Raw genomic sequence first — 9,729 nt, forward strand, 5'->3', positions numbered from 1 at the left:
GTGTGTGTTTTTAGTAATTGTTGGTTTGGTGTGTGCTCATTGTTACAATTACACAGCAAAAGTTCAGTGACATTTTTATTTGTGCATGGTAAAAAGCACACAGTGAACTCCGAGAAAACGCTATGCTTGAGCAAACAGTTTGTGAATAGGCAACTACAAATGATGCCCGTGAAAGAGACTGTGAACGCATTGAATAGGATATGTTTAGTTGGTGAATAGCATAGGCTATTATTACACAGTAGCGACAACGTTAAGCGCACCAGAATGAAATATAATATTCAGAAGTAAACACTAACAGCATAGCTGACATACAGATTCAGTTTACATCCACAAATGAATAAGCACCTCGATTCAGGGAGCAGTGCAAAGTGCCCGTGCAAAATCAGTTTTTGTGAGCTGATCGCCGTCAAAAAAGTTCAGGAGATATTTCTTGCGATGGCAATATGATCAAAAATAACTTTATATTGATTCAATGGATTAATAGCATTTTGAAAAAAAAAAAAGTCATGAATTTATTGCATTTTTGGGAAAAAATAATCCGTTTTTATAATAAATCTTAAAAAATTCAAATCCAGATTTTGATTTTCAATGTTGTTATAACCTAAAGATTCTATGTGAAAGTTTGAAACAGAAAATAGTGGTTTTCACACATTTAGTGGTTATCTCACATTCGAGAGATATGCGAATAACACACAGACAGACAGACGGACGTTTCTGTAATTTATAGATAGATGGATTTATCACGTTCGGGAACCAAACTATAATATTCAGAAGTAAACAGTGTAGCTGACTGAGTGTTTATGTCAGAATGTTTATTTTTAAACCACAGCCTTCTTGGGGCTTCTTTGACCGATACAACTCTCTAATGTCAGAATGTTTATTTTTAAACCACAACCTTCTAAAAATGATATATTTAACGATATCTTTTGCATTTCTCATCCAAACAATGTCAAACTTGGCACTGCACTTACTCGTGCCCGTGGCGAGACACCTGTCGAGTTTGAAATCAATCGGACTAACGGTTCGAGAGATATGCGAGGAACAGACACACACACACACAGACAGACAGACAGACAGACGTTCCTGTAATTTATAGATAGATGTTTGTCAGGCCGCCGAGGGCACACCCTTCGACGAAAACTCTAGATCTTCGCAATTTAACGTCACAAAGGCCTTAAGATTACACTCACCAAATTTGAAGAGTATCGGATCAAATCTGTAGGAGGAGTTCGTTAAAGTACAACATCAGGAAATTACGAAAAATGCCCAAAATCCAGGAGGAAGTTCAAAATAGCTCACTTCCTGTTGTGTTTAGGGCTATGCTCCAAGAGACTTTTCTGTAGGTATTGGGTCATTACATGTATGTACCAAATTTCATACCTGTACGTGAAACCAGGAGCCGGGGCAAAATGTGGGGGCAATAATTTACCGAATTTGCCCCCCCCAATTCTGAAAACCATATCACACGTAAATTTTCACCACTTCTGAAGCGTGTGCAAAGTTTCATGAGTTTTCGAGCATGTTTAGGCCCTCTAAAAAGCGATTCACTTTGGAGAAGAAGAATAATAATAAACGGAGCAAAAACAATAGGGTCCTCTCACCATCGGTGCTCGGGCCCTAAATATGTTATAAAACACTACACTGCCTCTTTTCGTTTTCATTTAAAGAAATCTTAAACATTACACAAATGTGGTTCAGGCAACGCATATTTATTATATTCACTACATGTAACGTTAGCATATTTATAACAAAACTTTTTTTTTTTAAATTGTTATATTTAAATTGTTCTTTCCGTTTAAATTTTAAAAATATTAAACTTATTAATATGGTTCAGGCAATATATAATGTGCATTTGTACTCTGATCATCACTGTAATAAAAAAAAATAATAATAAAAAAACTAAACCCTGTCTCTTTTTGTTGAATTTCAGTTTTATCAATAATAGCCATTATAAAAGTAAGTAGCCTATAAGTAAAAAGTACAAGAAGCTATACAATAAGAAATAAAGCAAACGATTCAGTCAAACATACAAAGTCAGCGCTCTAGTCTAATATTACAACAACGGTAAAGTTAAATAGCCTAAATATAAAGTTATGAAATTTCACTTAGCCCTCAGTTTGGCCAGGGAACAAGATTCACAAGACCAAAGATCGCCCGTTAGGTCAACACAAGACGAATTATATGTTATCTTCTCTAAATACCGCTGTTTTGCGCTTGGTGTGAGCTTGTTCCTGTAAGGTCCCTTTTCTTTCGCTTTATCTTTTTGCATTGCTTTACTTTCTTCCTTTTCTTTTTCGTATTCGTAGATCAGTCTGTGTCCCGCTGAAATAATAAATAGCCTAATAATAATAGCCTAATAAATGCGCAAAAATGAAAGAGCTCTGGAATGTTTAGTCGCGCTTCTGTGTAGTTCTGAAGGCGTTGCCCCTGGCAACCGATAGCGTCTCCTTCCATCATGGCCGACAGGCTCAGACCCCGCCCAAATCAACCCAAGTCGGCACGTGACTCCTCACTCTCAATAGAGCCTTGTGAATGTGCAAGGTGATTGTTTTCTCGAGACACAGCTACAGTGGGGAGCAAATGCCAAATTTTACACTGCAGGTCTTGATGCCCAATTCTGATTTGTTGCCTATATCCGATTTAAAGAGACCAACCATGACGTATTCGGAAACTGACATAAGGTGTGTTCGACATCGGCTGCGGCTGGATGTATCCGATCGGCGAGAGTAGCCGCGTGCAGGCGGGGAGGAGCTGCAAACGGAGACGTGAAGTCGGACACTTTCTGGGTCCCGTAGTGACCGCTCACGTGGTGTTTGCATACTTTACCACAGCTGAAGTGAAATAAATGCAATATTTGCCAAATAATGTTTCAGAGACATTTTCATTCAATACTTTATGTACTGCTTCTTACAGCGTCTGTTTGAACAAGAATAAAGTTCAACATAAGCTACTATCAATGAAGTGGAGTCTACGTTTTTTAATCAGTTTTACTTTGATAAACATGACACAATATAACATCACAAATACATGAAAAGAGTGTTTACTGTTTTAAAAAACTGATTTGTGCGCTTTAGAGGAACTAAAGGTGTTTGAATAAACACGCAACACATGTGATCGTTGTCATGCAATGGATTTGGCCAATCGTGGAACAGCTGTGTCGTCATCAGCCCTCGTGAAGCCCAGTGCAGCCGCTCTTGAGAAGCTGCGCTGGCTGAGTTCTCCGGCTACTCTCGAATCGCTCTCGCGGTACTTTGATGGCATACGTCACAGTCACGTGGCGTCGGCGCTGGATCAAGTCGGACAAAATTTCTAACCGGCATGCACTGCTTCAAGTCAGCCGCCGATCGGTCTGCGCAGAGCTGCATGAAGTCGAACAAGCCTATAGCTTCTGACATATCATCGGTCAAAGTCACGTGTGACTGAATTGATACGTGATTATCGATGTGATGCGTGAGACGTGACTCCTTCCACCATGTAGGCTATTGACCGCCTCTGGTGGTCTGGAACAGTGAAATAGAACCTAGAAGTCTTGGAGATTTCGACATGGGACTCAATTAGTCAGTAAAATAAGTTTCTAAGTAGGATGCATTGATTTTTTCTACAGGCTAGTGACCCTTGTCTCAAGCACTTTAGAATCCCCATTGTTTGTTTATTTTTCCAGAACAGCAGGAATGTTGAGATTCAGCCTCATTGTGGCAACATAAATGTATTTATGTTCTAACCTAGTTTAAATAAATTCTTTACAACTGTTTATTTTCTCAAATCTTCATAAAGGAAGCAAGATGCGTTTTTAGTCAAAATATATAAATAAAATAAAATAAATATATAACAAAATAACCTAATCTGGTCAGTATTGCTGTTACATCATCATTTTTCATCATTTAATATAATGTTCTGGGTCCTACTTGGGTATTGACTATATCTAAAACTAGAGATGCTGCAGTTTGGAAAGCATGATTTATTCTAGTGAATCGGTTTATGATAAACGTTCTTCTCTTCAATATGTAGCAATGGAAAGTCCGATACATTAGTGAATCGGTTCATCCCAAATAGTCCTCTCAATGATTAGTTTCACAAAAATTATTCAATAACAATTCACAATAATCATGATTCATTCAACAACTCTTTTCGTCTCGGTTGTTGTTGTGTTTATATAAACCTGTTCAAGTTTTATTACTGTTGTTAAATGAGCAAAAATATGCATCTGATTAAATTATAGGCCTAAATTATATTATTTGATAGTCTATATACCCTATTTTTATTTATGTCAATATTACCCCCTTTAGTAATGTAATTTGCAACTTTTTGTCCACCTAGTGTAGCTAACAACTTAAAGCAGCAGCTTGATTGTATAATACGTACATTTTAGTGATGCCCCGGCTTAATAGTGCGTCACTCATCCCAGTGTCTTCAGTTAGGAGATAATTTTGCATCCAAATATAATGAAATCCAAAATGACCCACAGTGAAATGGAACAACCAGACCCCCCAAGTACTGTGAGACCTGTAGCTAATTGCCCCAGAAAAACACACTGCTTATTGTGTTAGACTCTGTTGATTATGGAAAGTCAAGTAGAGCTTTATTATGATTAGCAGATTACCCATCACTAACCCGTGTTTCCTGTTGCTTTTCAGATGCTATAGTGTACAAAGATTAAAAGTGTGACGAGTGATGTTGGTGTATATATTTAATTAATTTTAGAATGATTTAATAACGTGCACCTGATGTATACAAAAAAAAGAAGAAGAAAAAAGAAAAGAATTATGCTTCCTTCTCTTTTTGGCATGCTGCAGCTGATCTCTCGAAGATTAACATGTAAATAGCGGCAATCCTGTCTCTAGAGCAAACATTGTTTCCTGATATTCCCACAACTCGGGACAGAATGTTCTTTCCCTCCTGGTCACAGCTAAATAAGACTGTGCAGGACCGTCTAGCTGCAGTTGTCTGCTTTCGACTAACAGCATTTCTGTTTAATAATAATTAATAAAAAAAACTGTGAAAGGACTGGATTTATTTCATATCCAGGATTGTGCATTCGTGCATTACACTACATGAGATTAATTCTCAATAATGTAAATAGACAGTGATCAGGGTTTAATGTGACCACAGAGCTTTAAACACACACAACGTTGCCTTAAGGCAAGGATGAGTAAGATTGAAGATACGTGACACCAGTTGTGTGTGAGTATGTGTGTGTGTGTGCAGCATGTGATAAATAAGTGAGCTCTAGGCAAAATGCTCTCTGGGATCTGTTTGCTATGAGGATACACATACAGTTAAGGTGTCATAAGGCGCACACTTTCCCACACTCTGGGAAATTTACATTTAATTAAATTTTCGTGATTATTTTTGTTATGCCTTCACATGACTATTTTCCATCCTGTTTTTGTTGACATATATTACATATCTGTGAAAACAACATTTTATTTGATATGAAATAAAGACCTAAAAAGCTAAAGTAATAATTTTGAGCAGAAAAAGATTGGTAATGAAAACATATCAACAATCAAAACTGCTAAAATTATATGCATGTTTTTTTAAGACATCAACAGTTTGACTCCCTATAGAAAGTGAACTAAAAATGCATTAAAGATATGCGCTCAGTCAATAATACAAAGAAAACACACACATTAAGCCGTATTAGTAGGTGAGGAATTTAAATACTAAGAACACATTAAAAAAACAAATAATATTCTGAATATACCAGAAAGTTCAGAAATGTATGGTTTAAGTATGAAAATAGCAAACATTAAGTGCACTGATTTAGTGCTCTCTTGTGGTGTAACACTGGTAGTGAATGAAACCATGAACACAAGGCAGCTTAGATTATAAAGCAATAGGGATCAATGTGACCAATATTTATAAAATATAAAATAGCCTACATGTAAATATAATATAAACATTTAAAAATATAAATACATGCTAATTTAAAGAGGTCATGACATAAGTCTACTTTGCTTTTGACTAATATGGAAGGCATTTTTGGGCAATTTTAAATAGCCCAAATAAATTAAATGATAAAATTTGTAATTAAAACCAAACCAAACCATTTCATTATGGAAAATAATTTAATAACGCTGTTATTAAATGTGCCAAAATGGAAAATTAAATGAAATGATTTCATTTTCATGGTGACAATGCATCATCCCTGTCAAACTGAAAGATAAAATGCAATTTGTGATTTGACATTTCATTATCACTACAAACTTGAGGCAAGACTGCCAATATTAAAATGAAATATATAATAGGACTTTGTACCATTAAAACATCCTACAAGTTTCATAGCTTTGTCCTCATAATAAACAAAGCATTTTTTTAATCAAGCTCTGACGAACAGTTATACATTATCGCATCATAGCGACACAATCCCATTCATTTCAATGGAGAGTGAGTATGGGGTCTCTGCGGAACAAAAGTGGGCGTTTTTAAATTTGTGGGTGTTTTCAAACTGGTGGGTGTATATAAATCATGCAATGAAAATGATGGCCTACCCAACCCCACCCCTAAACCCTACCCACACCTTGACGTGGGCAAATCAGTGAACACGGTCAAAAACGCCCCTCTGTTTATGGCCTCACCCACTGATCTGGTAACTCCTATTACTGTCCTGCAGAGACCTATACTTGGGGAGAGTGGGCGATTTCCCAGTAGCACCTCACTGCAGTACACGAGATCCAGGGGGCAGAGTTGGATCCAGATATAAGGGGTGGAGATTGGTAGGTTTAGGGGTGGGTTTAGGGATCAGGGGGTGGAGATGGGTAGGTTAAGGTTTATGTAAGGTGGGAGGAGTTGGACCTGGATCCAACTCCTCCCCCTGCATGGATTGGGAGGAGCATCTCCGATTTCCAGCGATTTGGGCGTGTCCCCAAGTGGTAAAGTTGTTTGCAAGTGGTAGGCTACTCACTGCAGAGTCAAATTACGTCCAGCTCCTCCTCTGTGGACGGTTGAGAAAGAGATCGTTGAGATCTGTTCAACTTTATGCAAATGAAGAGCGACTTTCGGGAGCAACAACCAATAGGAGTGAAGTCAGTGGATCGCACGTGAACGGTCGCTCTTCAGTGTCGAGGCAAGATGAAGGAAAAGCAGCATCCTGTGAGAGTGTAGCGTCAAAAGCAAATGGAAGTCATTAAAATCATTGATGCTGTTTACACTTGATACAGTACTCAATTTCTGAGGTACTGCACACCGATTCTGCTGACAACAGGACGTTCGCTTTGACGCGTTCTGTAGAAACAAGTGGATGGTTTATTTTAAAGGCATCCTGGATCGCGTTGTAGGATTATGTTTGCTCGGAGCATTTGACTGCAGATTGTTTTATAAACAAGGCGCAATGAAATGGAGAGTTTGCAAAAAATCTTTTGTTGACAGATGAAGCAGCCGAATGTATTGGATCCTGAGATCCAGATCATCTGACAGCAGCTGCACCGCAAACCGTAAGTAACCATCATTGGCTTTTATGGATAATATTTTCAGGGCGTTGATGACCTGTTCCTACTTCCTGTGCAATGAGGTTAGACAGTGGCCGTTTAATTAAAAATAATAATAATTTTTCCCCATATATAGTACGAGTCAATATTAACAGTTGGAAACATTACTATTTTTAAGGTTTTAAAAGAAGTCTCTTAGGCTCATCAAGCCTATTCATCTTTATATAACTTTTTATCAATTTAACGCACCCTTGCTAAATAGAAGTAGGCTATAAAATTAATTTATTTCAAAAAAAGAAAGAAAAAAATACTGACCCCAAACTTTTTAACGGTAGTTTATATTGTTAAAAAAGATTTCTATTTTAAATGCTCTATTTATAAAAATAAATAAATAAATAATAATAATTTTTAACATGTACTGTGTTAGATTAAACTGAGAAGGGTCATAGCACTTGCATATTGTTGTCCTACTATTAGTTTAACTGCTTCTGTTGTTCTCATTTGTAAGTCGCTTTGGATAAAAGCGTCTGCTAAATGAATAAATGTAAATATATTTTAAAAAAATACTGACCCCAAACTTTTGAAAGGTAGTTTATATTGTTACAAAAGATTTTTATTTTTATTAAATGCTGTTTTTTTTTTTTTTTACTTTTTATTCATCAAAGAATCCTGAAAAAGTATCACCTATTATAAAAAAATCTTTTTAACAGCACAACTGTTTCCAACATTGATAATAAATCAGCATATTAGAATGATTTCTGAAGGATCATGTGACACTGTCAGACTGGAGTAATAGCTGATAAAAATTCAGCTTTGCGTCACAGAAATAAATTATATTTTAAAGGATTAGTTCACGTCAGAGTTAAAATTTCCTGACAATTTACTCACTCCCATGTTATCCAAGATGTTTATGTCTTTCTTTTTTCGATTGAAAAGAAATTGAGGTTTTTGAGGAAAACATTCCAGGATTTTTCTCCATATAGGCCTAGGGGACTCCAACGGGAACCAATGGGTTGAAGGTCCAAATTGCAGCTTCAAAGGGCTCTACGATCCCAGCCGAGGAATAAGAGTCTTATAGTGAAACGATCGGTCATTTAAAAAAATGTAATTAATTTATTTACTTTTTAACCACAAATGCTCGTCTTGCAATAGATCTGCGATGCGCTACACATTACGTTGTCACGTTGGAAAGGTCACGCGTGACGTAGACGGAAGTACCAATCCAGTGTTTACAAAGCGAACTTTCAAAGACTTAGGTCAAAAACCCTTTACAAAAAAAGGTAAAACAAAGATTTCGGACGATTTTGAAGTTGGAGGAGAAAATGAGATGGAATTTTTCACCCTACCCTAGCTTTTTGAACAAATAAATGCTGGCTTGATGAGCATAAGATACAAGCATTAAAAATAGTACTGTTTCCAACCTTTAACTGGTACTGTGTGTGTGTGTATTTGTGCAAAAACTTTATTAACATTGTAAGTGAAACTCAAGGAACATATTAAAAATAATAAAATAATCCATGTCATGACCCATTTAAGAACAATAAATTCAGTAACATGCAATGTGGTTGCATTGATCTAAAATTTCCCCCCAGATGACAGACAGACAAACAAACAATAAATTAATAAATGTAAAAGGGTGGTGAATTTGTCCTATTCTTTGTCCAAACTTAATTATTTTTATGCTGAATCTAAACCTATTAGGAAGTTTAGCTAGAATGTGATGAAATACCACCAGTTAGATTATAAAGATAGATTTGTTTCTTTTTCAAGAATTAAAAAATTAGCTATTTGATTAGATATTTTAATAAATGTTTTAGAATATCTTGGGCATGTCTTGAAATGAACATTTTTTTTTTGACTCTGTCAAGTCAAGACAGTGTAGCATTATGAAGAATTTATGTAACACACACCCAAACACACAGACAGGCACAGCCCTAAATGAACCACATCCATACTTAGGGTCATTCCCCAAACAAGTCACTATCACATCCGAGTGGCAGATTATTAATAGCACACAGGGCACAGAATAAATAGAATGGAATCCTGTCCAACCCAGAACACAGCAGCATCAGACCGTAGCTGAGTGCCCTGTTTTAATACAGCCCCTCTAAATTTAGCCAAATGAATAAAGCATCAAGCCATTTTTTCATTGTAGGTCTCTACTTTCAAACTAAAAATAGTCATCTAAAAGTTTCATAAATATAGACACAAATCTCAGTTATGACCAGTATAAAAATAAGTAAGTCTCTTACATAAGCCTACTTTTGTTTCTTATAATTTAGAGTCAGCATGAAGACTTGGA

The sequence above is a fragment of the Scardinius erythrophthalmus genome (assembly GCF_964197995.2).
Source record: "Scardinius erythrophthalmus genome assembly, chromosome: 11".
In the NCBI taxonomy this organism is placed as follows: Eukaryota; Metazoa; Chordata; class Actinopteri; order Cypriniformes; family Leuciscidae; genus Scardinius; species Scardinius erythrophthalmus.